The sequence below is a fragment of the Lepidochelys kempii genome, chromosome 1, assembly GCF_965140265.1.
Source record: "Lepidochelys kempii isolate rLepKem1 chromosome 1, rLepKem1.hap2, whole genome shotgun sequence".
Classification (NCBI taxonomy): domain Eukaryota; kingdom Metazoa; phylum Chordata; order Testudines; family Cheloniidae; genus Lepidochelys; species Lepidochelys kempii.
Window position 1 is genome coordinate 143565734 of NC_133256.1, and position 18651 is coordinate 143584384.

Here is an 18651-nt window from a genome sequence, read left to right on the forward strand (position 1 = left end):
ACCACATTTATTAATCAAGGAATGGCTAGATTTCAGGACCATCCATCTGTGCATGACTTATTTTCTTATTTTTCTAAAGCTATCCATTATAGGAATGTCCTGTGTCACTGTGCCTCAGTGGGTCACAGCTGAGAATTCAGGATTCTTCACCAGATTCAGGATTATACCAGGCCAGTAACAAAAGTAAACTTCTGTCTCACCACACTGGTTAACAAGAAGTCATAGATATAGTCTCCTTAGGCATTCCAGCTCTATTTTCACCACCCAGACACCAGATTGTATGATGAGTGGTTACTGAAAACCAGTTTAATCACATATAGAGTCCTACTAGTCCCAAGAGATCACATTAAGCACATTGCTGCCAATCCTTTAGTAACTAAAATCTAAAGGTTTATTAATAGGAGAAAAGAAGAAGTCAGTTGAAATGATTAATAGATTATATACATACAATCATTGCAATACCCTTATACCAGTGTTAAGTGAGAGAAATTAAATATGAAGCAGTTATGGCAACCGAACCAAAGTCAGGCCAATAAAGGTTGCTGGGAAAGTCCCTGAACGAGATAAATAGAATAAAAGAATACTTGTTTGAGTTGCAGGGAGTAAGAAAAAAGGGGAGGCCTGCATTCCTGCATTTCGGTACCAAATGTTCTGGGAACAGTTTGTTGAGATCCGGAGGCACTGTTTTCCACTCCCTGTTCTTGTGTTATGTCTGTTTTTAACTCCTCATCTCCTGGTTGACACCCATACCGATAAGAAAGTTAGTGAAGCATTATGATTTCCTAAAAGTTATCTACAATAAGGGGATAGAAGTGCATGCATAATAGAGAAAGAGGATTTTAACTAACATGAGGGGGGTGGGCTGCTTTATGAATAAATCTGTGACGCGACGGGACTGTCTATAAAAATCTATTAGTTTTACTTAGAGGCTTCTGGTTCTCTTTGGAGACGGGCTGCTCTCTATTGTTGTGTGGACTCTTCAATAAAGAGCTTTGTGTTCGGACCTTGCTGGTGTTGCCTGTCTCTCTCCGGTCAGACAACGAACCATGCCGTCTGGGGTTCGAGTCCTCGACATCAGGTTTGTGGCAGTGATGTTATAGGCTGCTAGCTTGTAAAGTCACTCTGGTATCTTCCAAAAGATTGGAAGCTCCTCAGTCCATAGTTCAATATGCTCCTTTAGTTGTAAATCCACAGTCCAGAGAATCAGGGCAGAGAAGAGGCAAAATGAAGTCATCCAGGGGTCTTTTATACCCTTTGCCATGTGCCTGAAAATTTTCTGTTTCAAACAAAGCTCATAGCCTAGTTTGTGGAAAGTTACTGGCAGAAGATGGAGTCCAGGGTCACATGAGTACCTCACATGTCCTTACATGCCTTGCTGACTCACAGAGGGTAGCCACTGGCCCTTTGGAAATTGAGCCTCCGCAGGAAGAGATATCTGGGCAGAATGAGTTTCTTATATGGCCCATTGTTAGAATGAAGTGTCCTTAATGGCCCATCGGGTTTGACTAGTCCATTCACAATGGGCTAGCTAGGCTGGATGTAAACTACCTTGTGGGTTTCAGAGGAACAGCCGTGTTAGTCTGTATTCGCAAAAAGAAAAGGAGTACTTGTGGCACCTTAGAGACTAACCAATTTATTTGAGCATGAGCTTTCGTGAGCTACAGCTCACTTCATCAGATGTTTCCACGGTAAACATCTGATGAAGTGAGCTGTAGCTCACGAAAGCTCATGCTCAAATAAATTGGTTAGTCTCTAAGGTGCCACAAGTACTCCTTTTCTTTTTACCTTGTGGGTGTTACCCCAGGAAAAAACCCTTTTGCGATATAGCTACATAGCCAATATTCATAACTTTAGATACAATAATGTTGCATGGATTTAAATCCTACTTAGCAAATCATAACTTTTTCATTGACACCTTACATGATATGCTTTGTTCAAAATTTGTTACAGTTGCATAACAGTGGCAATATCAATGATATAAATGGTCATATTTCAATCATGCAGCATCACATCCTACTAAAAGTGCAATCTGTTTCACCTTTGCTCATAGTATATGAGGTGTATGAAGGGAAACACTCTCTGCCAGCTCTGCCTAGTGTTGGCGTGTGGGGTGTGGCAGGTTGCCTTCCTCCCAGGCATTCTCCTTTTTTGTCACTGCTTTGTCCTGCAGTGATCTGTCCTTTCAGTGACTCAGCCCTTCAGCATGATCATGTTCAAGGTCACCCCTTTCAGGGTATATCTAGAAAATCCAAAATGGGGAGGTGTTCAGGATTAAACAAGGGACTCAGAGCTTCTCCCTGCAGTCTGAGTCTCATGCTCTAGACACTTGTATCTGAGTCTCATGCTATAGACACTTGGTCTTCCCCCAACTAGGTTCCTCACTAAGGGATAGGCTCCCAGCATTGTCCCTCTTTAGGAATTGATAGGGGACCTCAGGCCTACCTTCTCCACTGGACTCCTATCCAGGGCCCAGTAGCAGGCAGCCAAGTCCTGCACCTTGGAGTGCTATGCAGCTGTCTCCCTGGATCACTTCCTACCAGTCCCCTCTCTTTCCACCAGATAAAGTAAGGAATTAAACACAAAGATAACGTCTCTGACCTTCAGCGAAGCACAGGTCCCTTATTTGCTAGCGTGGTGAGGTCACTGTTGCCAGGCTTCAGGCAGCAAGCGCTCCTGTGGGGCTCCTTCCCAGCAGCTCAGAGTGCAGGGCAGCTCACCTCCATCATCCACCAGCCACAGAGCTACTCTGCTCCCCATTTTAAGCTCCTTCTCCAGTTCTGGCATGCTTTGAAGCTGGGGCAGGGTTGCCTGGGCCTTGAGTAGCTCTTTGACCCCTTCCTTTCTAGAGTGGAGTTAGTATACCCCATCACATGGTATAACAAAGTAAAACGTGCTTCTACTATTCGCCAATTAATAAGCATTTATGCTTTACTATTTAATATTGAGAGCAGGATGCACTGATTCAATCAATCTGGTTCACAGCCCATGGAGGGTGAAGTGGGATCATGGTAAACGTGTGCATTGAATGAGTGATGAGGAAATTTCAAAAGGTACAGGGATTCCTTTCAGGCAGAATCAAGATTTCTGAGTGCCTATTTGGATTTTTTTAAATGAATGTTATGACCTTTTTAGACCACATTCTTCACTAAGCATATCCTCGGAGAAGAATTTGGTACTATGACTAGAGCAAACTTCACTGTCAATCTTGTGAGAGCTGGTATTTTCATGAGATGTTTGTTTGGGTTGGAAAGATCATCCGAATAGCCTCTTGTAATGGCACAGCAAAGAGCTTTTCCTTTAGGCACCAGCTGTAAATAAGAAGCCCATCCAAGTCAGAGCTGCGGTAATTTAGATCAGGTCATATCCTTGTAGGTCACAATTCTTAATCTCATAGGGCATCTCCCAGTCCGACCTCATATTACTACAAGATTAGAGTTTCTTGCTTAATGGCTTGATCAAAACTCCTGCATGAAATTTAAAAGGAGCAATTCAATGTGATTATTACAAGTACTGGAAATAAGAACATGGGTTTGCTCCACTCTGTGGTTTGACTGATGATAGGGTGATGTTTGAAAGAATGGAAGCCTATCTTGTCACCTCAATAGGGGAATATTTCAGGGAATATTTTGACTTTGAAAGATGGTTTACAATTGGAACAAACAGAAGAATAGTTGTTGGACTTCAGGTTCAGCTTTCAAGATTCTGGACCCCATATATGAATGTTACAGGAAGCCTGCAGTACATGACTATTCTGTATGACTTGTATGATCATGACATTACTCCAATCCATTTAACACCGTCTTGTAAACAAGGAAAATATAAACACATGCCCAAGAGCTGTATATTTCTGGCTATAAAGCCATAGTGAACGGCTGCAAAGTGGCAGAGATCCAACCAACACATAAAAAATTGTTAACTATCCCAGTTAGAAGCATCACAAAGGACTAACACATGGGAAAAATAAAATAACTGAGAAACTGCAACAGATATGGTGAATGCAGGCATATACTTGAAACTATTGCATCCATACTTGAGACTATTGGATGAATGGACTATAAGGTGGATAGAAAGCTGGCGAGATCATCGGGCTCAACGGATAGTGATCAAAGGCTCCATGTCTAGTTGGCAGCCGGTATCAACTGGAGTGCCCCAGGGGTCGGCCCTGGGGCTGGATTTGTTGAACATCTTCATTAATGATCTGGATGATGGGGGATGGATTGCACCCTCAGCAAGTTCACAGATGACACTAAACTGGAGGGAGAGGTAGATACACTGTAGGGTAGGGATAGGGTCTAGAGTGACCTAGACAAATTGGAGGATTGGACCAAAAGAAATCTGATGAGGTTCAACAAGGACAAGTGCAGAGTCCTGCACTTAGGACGGAAGAATCCCATGCACCGCTACAGGCTGGGGACCGAATGGCTCAGCAGCAGTTCTGCAGAAAAGGACCTGGGGATTACAGTGGATGAGAAGCTGGATATGAGTCAGCAGTGTGCCCTTGTTGCCAAGAAGGCCAATGGCATTTTGGGATGTATAGGTAGGGGCATTGCCAGCAGATTGAGGGAAGTGATTATTCCCCCCTATTCAGCTCTGGTGAGGCCACATCTAGAGTAATGCGTCCAGGACCGGCTCTAGGCACCAGCAAAGCAAGCACATGCTTGGGGCTGCTCACCAGCATAGCAAGATGTGGGGCCATGGGCAGGGCTGCTACAGCCATTTCAGACTGGGATTGGCACTGGGGGAGCGGAGGTGATTGTGCCCTGGCTGGAGGGACTGGGCAGCCCCCCCATCCCAACGCCCACTGCTTGCTCCTGCCGCATGGGGCTGCAACACCCAGCTCCGGAGGGCAGCACCAAGCCCCTGAGCGAGCTCAGGGGGAAGGAGAGACAGGAGGCAGAGCTGTTCAGTGCCTCCCACGCAGTTCCAGGCCGCTCTGGTTACTCGGCAGCGACAGCCAGGCTGGGCACCCCGTCAGTAGCGTGACTTGGTCCGACCTGCGCAGACCACGTGAGCCCTGGAGTCGGTGCTGATGTTCTGCCTATGCCAAGGCCTCCGGAGCAGGGGCAGCCCAAGCTTTGCCCAGGCAGAGACAGCCCAGCTCACTCCATGGCCGGCCCAGTGAGTAAATGAGTACACTAGTAGGAAACTATTTTATTTCACTAACTACAAATTCTCTGTTTTCATTTTTAAACAGTCAAAAAACAAAAAAAACATTGCAAAGTACAAACATGTAAAAGCCAAAAAAAAAGGGGGGGGGGCAAAATTTTTTTTGCTTGGGGTGGAAAAAAACCTAGAGTCGGCCCTGATTGCATCCAGTTTGGGGCCCCCCACTACAGAAAGGATGTGGACAAAATGATTAAGTTGGGGTTGGTCCTGCTTTGAGCAGGGTGTTGGACTAGATGCCCTCCTGAGGTCTCTTCCAACCCTAATCTTCTATGAGTCTATGATTGTATGCTGGCTGTTGGGTAGGTTATGGAGCTCTGTCTGGGAACTAAAAGCAGTGAGGGGTGATAACTGCAGACCCTGGGGCAGGTAAACAACTTCAGGGAAGTTCCATCTCCTTGGATGAATTGCATATACTCGTTCAGGCTGAGTTCAAAAGACTCAGGAGACAAAGAAAGAGCTTGTGATATAAAGGGCCAGCTTGAACTGATTAATGGGGTTTTCCAAACTGACAGGAGGTGGGGAAAACTCCTCTGAAGGGTTGGAAGGACTGGGACCTGCGAGGGTCTTTACTGGACTGTTGTGGGATCTCTGATAAACTTAAGTATGTGTTTAAACTTTTTATTATATATTTAGGGTGTAATATTTTTGTCCTAAAATAAATATATCATGCTCTGTATAAGTCTGTCTTCTCTCTGGTAAACTACTGTCTTAGCCATTGAGAGAGTGAAAGAGAAACTGTAGTTATTGAGCTAGGTCAGACCTGCTGGGATAATCACAGTGAATTGCAGGGGCTACAGCGTAAATCCCCAGTCTGAGCGAAGAGAAATTTGGGTCCCTGCCAGAGAGAGGTGATGACTGGAGGTGTGAAACCTAAGGGGGGCATCCCTTAAACAGACCACAGAAGGAGTCAGAGGGACAGTTACCCCAAAACTGTGATAGAAACATCAAAAGAAATTGGAACAATTAATAAAATATGAACAGCGTGAGCTAGAAAAGAAACTACTTGTGGAGGCTCCATATTCTCAATAGCGTGAAGAGGAATCACAAGATGAAAGTATGTGATGGTGGCTATAAAAGATAGCAGTGACAAGTTATCAAGTAAACGGACACATTAACTGAAGAAGGGCAATGTTAAAAGAAAATATGATAAAGGTCAAAGGGAGTAGAGAAAGCAAGATTGTGGAAGTGAGTAAGAAGAAAAAAAGACACATGCAACAAAATGGGGTTGTTACTCTACAAACTTTACAAAGTTTCACAGAAGTCACCAAGAGAACAACTCATTTTACCAGCTTCATCCTGGTTTGTCACTGCCAAAGTGTCAGAGAAGTAGTTCAGAATATAGTTAATGTTTTTGTGGTTTCTATCTTGTAACAATGGTAAAGAATCGTAGAAAGAGTCACTTTCTTCTAACGCTAAACAAGAAAGTTAATTAGAATGGTATTATCCCTAAATCAACTCTGTTTGGAACCTTCTCTGTCTAGACCTTCTGCCTAAAACCTTTCCTCCTGCCTGGCTTACTGCTACAGATTTAAGACCACAATATACCCATCCTCACAGTTTCTACTGACACTAGATAAGTCGTTTCCCCATGAATAGAGAGCTTGTCCTGGAGAGGTTCTTTCTGACATTTACTGTACAATTGAAAATAACAGTAAGAGAGCTGGCAGAACAGGCCATTCTGAAACTGTATGTTTCATCTTATACTTATTATTTTATATACAATGAAGGCAGAAGTAGTCCCAGGAACTCAGACCATTTGAGTTCGTTTTGGTATTAGCATAAACAGAGTATGAAAGTTATTCAAGCTTAGATTAGAATGTGTATGCAAAAATCCCTGGATTATTTCACATCAGGTAGACATTTAAAACACACCCTTAAGTCTATTCTGCTCTGTTTTTACAGTGTAAACCCAGAGTAACTCCACAGCAGGAGATAGTTTCTCTAGCTCTACTCAAGTGCAGCAGGGACAAATTTAGCCTCAGGGTAAATCCATGCTTTAGGTTTAGGTTTAACTGTATGGGTGTATATGGGTAATCACCATGTAATGGCACAGATGCCATGTAACAGAGTATAATTTGCTCTTATAAATTATACTTTGCACTTCTATAAAACCTTGTATTTCAGGATCTAAAAGCACTCCACAAACATTTATTCCCACATCCTCTGAGATAATTATATTCAATTTGCATATGGATAAACTAAGACATGGAGAAATTAAGTAACAGTGATGGCCCCAGGAACAAAACCCCATGACACTTCCTTTGCAGTCTGTGTTTTAATCACTAAGCAACACTACTGCTACAATAAGCATGGACTGCTGGTTGATTATACTGCTTCTCAGACTATCAATCTATATAGCACATAGAATCAAAGAGTGGATTTTCAGCAAAAAACTGAAAAGATCTGACTTTTTTTCCGCTAAGAGGCTTCAGTTTTGCAAAATGTTGTGCAGCATGCCGTGCTAAAGCTGGGATATACCACAACATGGACCACTGCAAATGAAAATTATACGTATGAAAGGCAATGGGTCTTGGGATCTGGAGATGTAAACATAGTAAAGGAAGCATCCTGTCTGTAACTTACTTTATCTCTATGTAGGGTATCTTAAGGTCTCAGGTAACATCTGAAAGTAGAGTAACGTCTGAAAGTCACAGTTCAAAACGTATGTTTTTTTGGCATATATTTTGCACCTCTCCTTCATTTGCCAGAGACATCAAGCGTCATAAACACTGCAGGAAGAAAATGATTTTGTATTTCTTGACACAAATTATGAATTTGAGAGTTACACTTCTGTACACACACTGTGATAAAAATGTATAATATTTGAAAATAAAAAGAAAAGGAGTACTTGTGGCACCTTAGAGACTAACCAATTTATTTGAGCATGAGCTTTCGTGAGCTACAGCTCACTTCATCAGATGCATGCCGTGGAAACTGCAGCAGACTTTATTTATACACAGAGAATATGAAACAATACCTCCTCCCACCCCACTGTCCTGCTGGTAATAGCTTATCTAAAGTGATCATCAGGTGGGCCATTTCCAGCACAAATCCAGGTTTTCTCACCCTCCACCCCCCCACACAAATTCACTCTCCTGCTGGTGATAGCCCATCCAAAGTGACAACTCTTTACACAATGTGCATGATAATAAAGTTGGGCCATTTCCTGCACAAATCCAGGTTCTCTCACCCCCTCACCCCCCTCCCAAAAACCACACACACAAACTCACTATCCTGCTGGTAATAGCTCATCCAAAGTGACCATTCTCCCTACAATGTGCATAATTAAGGTGGGCCATTTCCAGCACAAATCCAGGTTTTCTCACATCCCCCCCACCCCCATACACACACAAACTCACTCTCCTGCTGGTAATAGTTCATCCTTTGGATGAACACGGCTGTTACTCTGAAACCTGTCATTTTGAAAATAAAGAGAGCAAGCGGGGATGGAAAGCCTTTATTTTTCCTGGGGGAGAGTGAAAAGGGGATAAAAATAATTTTTCTATACAATGGTACTGTTCTAAAACAAAAGGATAACCTAATTAACAACATTTTATTATGCAGCATTTAGCAACATTATGCAGCCCATAAAGGCTCAGAAATTAGACAACTGCTGCCATAGTAACTGCATTAGTATTGTACTAACTTGCCACCGGTGTTCCAAGTATTTCACATCCTATAAAAAACAGAATTTACAAACGATATTGATAATGGTTGTGCTTTCCCAAATAAAAATAAACAGTTGTGCAAATAGCTAAACTATTTTTTTAAATTCACACACTCATATAGGCTCTTCTCACAGATGCACTCTTCCTTATATCGGGCCTATAAAAGACTCTGTAAAGTGCTGCAGTCTGTTCTCTCTCTCTCTTTCCCCATGTAGTCTTCCATGGAGGTTGATTCTTTCATTAGATATGCACCATGCTCAGGCCTACTAGTGAGTTGGTCCATTAGCAGACATTTTGTTGTTAAATATTTCATTGTTATGAGCCCACACTTAAATCTAAAGAACAATCGGTGAAAGAGGAGAATGTTAAAAGTTTTTATTGCCCATAAAACAACAAGAAAGTAACTCGTAGGGAGCTACAAATCCTCTGGAGGAGGATTGCTTTTGTTGTATTTTAGTGCTTCTTGGTGAATACCTTCCATTCTGTCTTCTTACAACAATGCACAGGATCTGAGCAACAGAAAATTATATACTCTAGTTATGGTTTTCAGGTCTATAATGCACATGAAGTGATTGAATACTTCTGAGCTTGCCAGCCAGTTGTCCACTCCTCTTGTGATGGTCCTGGTACAAATTTGAACATTAGACCACATCGACTGCTACCAACACCAAGAGGATTTTCACAGCACCCAAAGATATAGAAAACAGTGCACTGTTTATTGCCACTGTAACTGTAAGTAACTTCCTCAGATATGTGGGCATAGTCTGGTGTGGTGCAACTAAATGTTATTGCAATATCACTTGAGTTAAGTTGAGTTGAGAGTTAGATTATGAAGATTCATAAATTTTTAAGGACAGAAAGGACCATTCTATCCATCTAGTGTTATGTAGCTTGATTCAGCCATGAATTATATTGATGGGGCAGAATTATTCCAGTAGTAATAGCACAGCCCGAACAGGGGTTGTGGCAACAAAATATATCCATGACCCAACCCCCCATCCCTTCAGCATTAGGCAACATAGCCCCATGTGTGGATGGTGCTTGTTAGGGGGCTTATTCCTTGACCCACTTACTTCCCTGGTCCTTCTCGCATGAACAGAGAGCAACAATACCCAAAGTCTAAAGGTGCAAACAATTTGATGTTTATTGGGGTGAACTTCCAGCAAGCATGATTCCAGTTTCCTTCCTTAGTGTCCCCCTTCCCAGCTCTGACACCACAGAGCCTTACCTGTGTCCCTGTTCCCATTCTCCCGCTTAGCAAAACATGATTCCAATTTCCCCACTCCCATTCCCTGTTCCCATTTCCCCCACCTTACTTCCTGATTGACTGCAGACTATATAGTAAAACTTGAGTTCTGTTTAGCTATATCTTAACAAATCATTTTACTGAAACGAACCAATCCTAACATATTGTAACATGATTATTTAACCAATTATATCCCACCACCTTAATTAGCTTACACCCAGCAAAATTAATTCTACAGCAGACAGAAACAATCACAGTACCAGACAGAGATTATACAGACAAACAAAAGGGAATGGGGACTACAATGATAGAACAACACAGAAATGCGGATTTCACATCCCAGCTATTGATAAGTGAGTTCTTACTGAGCAGAAAACTATCAAATTAAACTTCCTTTTACATCCTCTAGGCTCTTCCCTTTCTCTGGAGGTGATAGATCAGATCACCTTTCTAACAGCCCGAGATTGCCTTATTTCAGTGTGACTGGTTTGAATGTGAGGATGTGACCGGTCGCTTCCCAGCTTATGGCTGCCTCTGCTGCTTAGCCAGAGATCTTAGCCTAAGAACAGGGCCTCAGACTGTCACAGTAAGAGAAGACCCTTACACTGGCAGACAGTGATTTTGATTCTTTCTTTTATACCTCTCTAACTAGCTAAGTGATAAGAATACACCTAAATTCTTAGAGTCTAGGCCTTTACAGACAGGCCTGAATATCTATATCCTAACAGTGCTGACCAGGAAAAAGCATGCTAGAGTGTCAGTGATATGTACTTTTAGGATCTTCCTTAGAAGCCTTTATCTGAGATATCTCCGGCCATACTTAAAAGCTGGCCTGTCTTGGAGAGATGGCAGAATAAACATATCACATGAGCTCCGTGTGGGGTGCAGCCGCACCTCCTGGCAAAACAGGTGGGTCATTACACACATAGCACTAGGAAGCTGAATTGAACCCATAAAATGTAACAATTAATTATTTAGGATGCTATATTCTGCCCTGGAAATATTGTACCTACTAAGCATTCAAATTTTTTAGGGGTTAGTCAAACCTCCTTTCAGATCCTTATATGCTTGATTCCTAAAGCAAAATCTCTCAAGCTACTGAATAATAGATAATAGTAGATCTATTACTTGAGATGAGAGGAAAAACCTCTGTAAAAACAGATGCAACTTTCCAAGAAAAATGGTAACATAGGTCTGTCTAATTTTAGACTCTATAATGTAACTAGTGAGCTTTTTGCCTTTAGAAATGGCTGTTTCTTGACCCTGAAAATATATGGTAAGGGCTATATAAATTACTGCTCTTTTCCCATTTGAGCAGGCATGGTACCCCCAGACAACCCCATTTAAAAATAAAGTTTAATCCCATAGATTTACAAGTATCAAAGGACTTGGCAGAAACATAGAAAATGGCAGATCAATTAGACCAGTGGTTCTCAGCCAGGGATACGTGAACCCTTGGGGGTACGCAGAAGTCTTCCGGGGGCTACATCAACTCATCTAGATAGTTTCCTTGTCTTACAACAGACTACATAAAAAACACTAGTGAGGTCAGTACAAACTAAAATTTCTACAATGACTTGCTTATACTGCTTTATATAGGATACACTGAAATGTAAGGAGATTTATTTATATTCCAATTGATTTATTTTATAATTATATGTTAAAAATGAGAAAGCAGTTTTTCTGTGTCACTTTTGTATTTTTATGTCTGACTTTGTAAGCAAGTAGTTTTTAAGCAATGTGTAACTCGGGATCAGACTCCTGAAAGGGGTACAGTAGTCTGGAAAGGTTGAGAGCATCTGAATTAGACTTTATATTCACATTGTGCTACAGTCCAGATCGGAAATAAATGCAGTTAAATAGTATACTTTTCAGCAATATGAAAATGGAATTTATTGTCTGCCACACGTATTCAGATTACTCATACCATTTGCACATTAGAAATTGAGCTATAATGTCAGCAACACTAAATTATTTTCCCTTCTAGCAATTAAATCTTAGAGAATTATTATCTAAAACAAGAGCTTTTTGTAGAATCTTGCTACATATACCAAATTCTCATTGTCAAATTATACACTAAAACTGTTAGTGGAAGATATGAAAGAGAAATCAATATCCAAAAGGTTTGTTTTTCTCATCCATGTCAAACAAGATCTAATTTAGTAACTTCAATTTCAACTACATCAACATATCAACTGATACACTGATTTAATTGTATCATCCACTGTCAGATTGAGATACATTGAATAGTATTTCACTCCACAAGTAGTCTTGTTGAATTAATAGGTCCCCATTCATATTAAAGTGCTACTAAGTATGAGTAAGAATATCACAGTCTGATCCTTAAACTATAAAGTCGGATAGATTCTTTCTCATAGGCATTCAGCATATGAATCAATTATTTTGCATATACATACAAGTGCATCAAAAGTTTTCTGACCTGCACACTAACGCATGATGCACACCTGAATTTGTCTTGAAGCTGAATAAGGACAACGTTTTGTATCAACAATCACCTTTTGTCAGATGTCAGATGTTGATGATAATGCAAAATTTCCATAGCCACATTTACATACCATAGACTCTACTGCAGACAGGTTCTGCCCAAGGAGAGCACTACAGGAGTCATTATGCCTCAGTGAAGCAGTACAATGCCTTTGGGGTTGCCTAGGCAATCAAGAACACATGAGCTTCCACCAGTCCTACAGCAAATGCAGAGTACCTCCCATATGTGGCCAGCCTGTTCTGGCTGTTGGTGAGGAGAGGGCATGGAAGAGGACCACATTTGTGCTGCCTGCTAGTATTTTTCTGGAGGGGTAGGGGGTGGTAGCTAGTACCCCAGAGACACCTGCAGAGTGAAGTTGATGGGCTCAGAGAAACACAAGGGTTGGGACTGTGTATGGCCACCACATTGGGAGCAGAAAGGAAGGGAAACACCTTGAGAGCTCCTCCACTTTGTGTGACCACGTAGCGCCATCCACGATCTGGCTCATTGAATTAGAAAGTTCAAATTTCTGGAAAAAAGTTGTACGGCTGATGCTTTTTTCTCCTTTGATTTTTCTATTCGGAGATCATTCCCCTCTAGAAACATGTCTAGATTCAGCGTTAAATATTAGCTATGATTCCTTTGTAAGAGGGCATGAAAATAGTTGGATAGTGATGTAAACCAGAGCCAATAATTTATCATGAATATACTGAAATGAGCTTGTGTATATGGAAATGCCTGGCTCATCAGTGTGGCAAACAGCAACAGCTTCTATCATGTGGGCCTCATTCGCTTGCTTCACAGTGTACAACTGTACCTAATGGGCTCATGGGATAGATGCACAAATAAAATAAGGCCAGAGAGCTAGATGTGAGTAATTGTGGTGGGGTTTAAATTCATGGAAGTGAGCCAAATGAAAGAAAAGATGTAAGAGCCTTCCTGAAATTATGACTGCAGGCACTGAGATTTCTGGCAGCCAGTGGATATAATGGATTTGCTCACCTTGTCTCTTTAATGTGTAACTACTAAAAGGTTTAGAACACAAACACCTGAACATTTTTTTATAGAGATCATTGGTTTAGCAACAAACTAAATATAATTTTTATTGAAAAAAATAATACAGTAAATGTAAGAACTGACCTTGAAAGACCATCTTTTAAATGCATGTAATTAATCGGTCTGCAGTCCAGTTATCAGTACAAAAATTAATCATAAATATACACTTCATTCTTTTTAAAAATGTCCTAAACAGACAAAGTGATTTTAAAAGAATGATTTGTACCCCAAACTTCTAGTTGGGTTGAAGTTTAAAATGTAAACAAATCTTAGAAACCAGAATAAAGGAAAACAAAGCATAAACTGGAAATAGAAGGTATATGGATGATTATCTTCAGTAACTTGAGAAACACTTCAAATAAACTACAGGTACTCAGAATTCAAATCTGTCAACCCTGCTCTCTTCACATCTTGTCCTCCTCCATTGGCTTTCCCAGTATTTCCCCTCCTGGTTCTCATCCACCTCTTTGGCTGATTATCCATCATAGTTTTTAATGAATCTGTGTCCCACAGGGTTCTGGCCTATTATTCTTGATTTGTATCCTTTTTTGGGTGACCTCATCTTCCCATCAATTATTATTGCCACACTGATGATTCAGAAATCTTCTTGTCCAACCTTGACTTGATCCCATCTATCCAAAATTCTGTCTCTCAGCCTGTCTCTCTAACATCTCCTGGACATCTGTATGTCTTTGGCTTAATATGGCCCAAACAAAACTTTCTCTCTCCTCTCCAGCCCTCCCCACGTACTCCATCCTTTGCCACAGTTGAGAACTCTATCATCCCACCCATCACTGAGGCCAGGAGCCTGGGCTCCATCTTTGACAGAACTCCTCCTTCTCTTTGCTCTGTATGTCCCAATAATATCTAAATCCTGCAAATTCTTCCTCCAAGATCCCTTTCTTCTTTTTTATTTCTTCAGCTAAAGCTTTCATCCAGGCCTCCATTATCATGATTATTGTAACCGCCTTCTCTCTGGCCTCCCTGATTCTCCCATTGTTGTCCTTCATCCTATGCAAAGCACAGCCACTGAGATAATTTTCCTTACCTGTTGATCTCACCATGTCATCCCCTCTTTGAATCCTCTCATTGCATCAAAATCAAGCTTCAAGACCCTGAATAACTCTGCCCTGGCTAATGTCTTCACCCAGGTCTCTTTTCACATTGCCCTGTAATCCCTAAACCCTGCCAGTGATTTTTTTGCCTAATTTGACTGATATTCCCACAGCATCTGTGTGCTTTTTCTCTATACCATCCTCATGAATGGAATGTCTTTCCTGAGCTAGACCCTGCAACTACCATCATCTCTGCATTCAAATCTTTCATGAAGAACCTCTTCTACTATGACACCTAAATGCAACTAACTGGCTGACCAAGGCAAGATTGTGGGGCATTTGGTAGTAGTATATTTTACCATCATGTAAACTAAAAGTTATGTTGTTAAAACATTGTTTTATCAGGAGGCATCCAACTTATCTTCTGACTACTATAAGGGATATGTTGTATCTGTTCCTGACCCGATTCTGGACTTTTTTCTATAAGAACTTAAAGGTGGGGACCGTGCCTCCTTTCGTTTGTGTGCAGGGTTTAGCACATTGAGGGTACTAGTGCAAATGAGTAATAATTAATAATAATGTGCCTGATTTTGTAGCCATTGTGCGCACAGTCATCCCACTGGGTGTTCCTTGAATAGAAGATAAATAATCATTGAGAAAAGGATATCAAATAGGTATGTAATCGTATGCCTGTGTCCTTAAGTATAAGGAAGTAAATAAAAAAACCCAAAAGTACCATTCTATATGACTTATGAGAGAGAGGAATAAAATAAGTCAAAGACAAGGCTATATTCCATTATACATGAGGTAGCATTGCCACTTGCACCTTTTGCTAAAGTATTTTAAAAAACTAACAATACAATCTGCAGGAGCAGGAGGGATATGATGAAGCTCAATGAAGATTAAAGTAAAGAGACTATATGTATCAAATGGAGTGTATCTAGCTACAGTGGCTTGTAATTTTGTACTTGTTGAAGATTATGAAGGGCCACTGATGGTTGGTCTGAAAAATAATAACGAAGAACAGAGAGCTGAGGGTTGGTATGAAAAAGTAACAGTAAATAATAAGGCAGAATATAGATAAATACAGAAAGGCATAGAACACTGAAAGAGTAATGGATAAAACAGACAGTTCAATGCACATAAATGTAAAAAAATGAATAGTCAGCTGAATCTTTATCCCATGACTCAGTGCATCATAAAATATGGAGTGTAAAAAAGACAAAGTCAAAAGGAAGGTCTATTTGTGTCTGTAATGAATAATGAGAAATTGAAAAGACAAAGAAAACAAATCTTACTGTCTGTAGAGAACAGTGATGGCTTTGAATCTTTATCACACAACTTTCCGTGCTTCATAAAATATAAAGAATGCAAAAATAGAAGAGGCATAAGACAAGCAAGCATGAAGCATAAAAGTGAAGAAACAGCAGCAGCTGTTCTTTCCAGAGTGGAAATAATAAACCTGGTGCAGCCAATTAAGAAAGAAGAAGAGTTCAGATGAATATGAATACACCTTTAACTGAGAGAAGAGCAGCCAACCTACAAAGGGCTCAGTTTACCAACACCTTGATATTTGGCAATTGTTAGAGGTAGCACAAAAGATACTAACATTAGCAGTCTACTCTTGTAGGAAAAAAAAAAGCAAAGTGAGTTTGTTGGGAACATAGGAACTGCCATGCCAGATTAGACCAGACTAGATTTCATTCGGTCTAGTATCCTGTCTTTCACCATGGCCAACAATAGATGCTTCAGAAAATGATGTAAGAAACTCCATAGAAGGCAGTTATGGAGAGACCAGCCGACTGTGGAAGTTTTTCCTTAACCACTATCAGTTAGAAGTTGACATGCTCTAAACCTTAAGGATCTATGGCCTTTATCCAGCTACGCACTTACAGGCATGAATAACTTTAAACACAGGAGCAGGTACTTAAAGTTACACACAGGCTGTTGATTTAAGTCTGGAAGTCTTAAGTCTTGGGCCAATGATATCTATAGCTTAATTAAAGTCACAGAAAACCCCCACAAAAATGGTCAGCTCCGTACCTAAATTGCAAAAGAATAAAAAACTTTGGAAGCTGAACTCTAAAAAGTACCTCATAATTATACCAAGACAACTGCCCTATTGACCAACACTCCCAAATTTACATGACTGTCATGATTTTTCCTCTTTGTGGTTTGTTTGTTCTGGGCTTCAGGGATTTAACACACACCTGTCTACCTTTAGGTTATCTTTTTTGGGATCCTTGGGACTGCTTTCAAACTCTCAGCACTTTCAGTGGTACAGAAATAATGTGTGCCTCCGGTGTCAAGGCTGAGAGTATAACCACCATAAAAACAGCATTATACTGAATAGAAGAGGACTAGAAAATGCAAAGTGGTCTACTTAAATGTTAGTGCCCCATGTGTGACCAGATTTACTTAAAAGTACAGATTGTTATTTTACTATATGCATATACTGCAGAAACTTTATCCTACAGAGTATCTTCTGCAAGAATAGAATATGCATACATGGACATATTCCACCAGTATCAAGAAGGTTAACGAGTGCTGACCCAGGTATACAATATCCTTAGCAAGAACTCTGCATCTACATTATCTAAAAGCAGTTATAGTACAAGGCACACATTTTATCACAAATACATATTGATGGTTGTCTACTTGAAAGTCTTACAAATCTGTTCTGTAGAGAAGCACAATGGTTTTATAAGTGATTTTCTAGACAGACTGCTATTGGTGCTAGGGCTATTCTCAACTGTTTATTTGTGTAATTACAAGACATGGACAAAGTTTAGGGGATCATATAAAAAAGAGAAAATAATGGACTGAATTAAATAGCATGTTTTCACTTAAGAAATTATAGTGCATCCCATGGAAAAATATAGGGAGAAGACAACTATACTTTCCCTGGCTTGGATGTGATTTAGGCTCCAATTCTGAGAATCAGCCACTTCGGAAGCCACTTTGGAAGCATAAAGGAGGGGACATTCTTTATGGTGCAGGGTTGGTGGAATGTCCCTATGCTGCCCCTGTGGCCTGGAATGCGACCAGGGCATACTGCACTCCAGCTACTCTGGGATGCTGTAAAGTCTCACAAAAGCTCATTGCAGCAAAGTGTAAGTTAAAACAGCCTCTGGGGATGCTCTAATTTATACTAGAGACTTCTCAGGGTCTGGATAGACAAAAGGAGTTAAGTGTTGTGATGCTGAGCATTGCAGCACGTAACTTTAAGGGGCCTAGAAAATCACTGTGATCCACAAAGTCTGGGCTAGGTGCCTAGGCTGCTAGACAGTGAATAGGGAGAGACAAGCACCTTAGATTCTGATTCACAAAACTAAGTATGGCAGGCAGGGTTGCTGCTAAAGCGAACCTATGGGAGATGTGACCAGAGGAGAGTGTGCTATGCCCCAGCCCTTTCAAGGAGATAACACCTATCTATGGTAGCAGTTTCCAGTTGTGAGCCCTCTCCTGGAGTTGTTTTATGCTGTTTTAGCAGGAGGCCTGGGGAGAGGGGGTGATCCCTCATAACTTTTAGTCCAGTGGCTAGGATACTCACTTGGGACACCACTGGTTCAAGTCCCCCCTCCACATGATGGGGAGAAGGGATTTCAACAGGGGTCTGTTACCTCTCAAGTGAATGCCCTGACCACTGGGCTATGGGGTATTTGGATGTTGGGCTCCCTCAGTAGATCTTTGTACTCTGGATGAATAATCAAAGAGTCATTGGAGACTGGATCCTGGGTCTGCCACATGAGTGCTATAACCACCAGACTCTAGAGTCATTTTCTCTCTCGCTCTCGCAAATGACTTTTCAAGTGTGTAGTCAGAGTGCCACAGTTTCAACAGGAGAGACTGATGGATTCCCACCTCCAACATCAGAGTTCCTCCTCCTCTTTCATTTTGTGTGAACTCATTTGAGGGGTACAATCTGGTAAACATGCTCAGAGGTCACCTACCAGATTGGGTCCCACAGAAAAT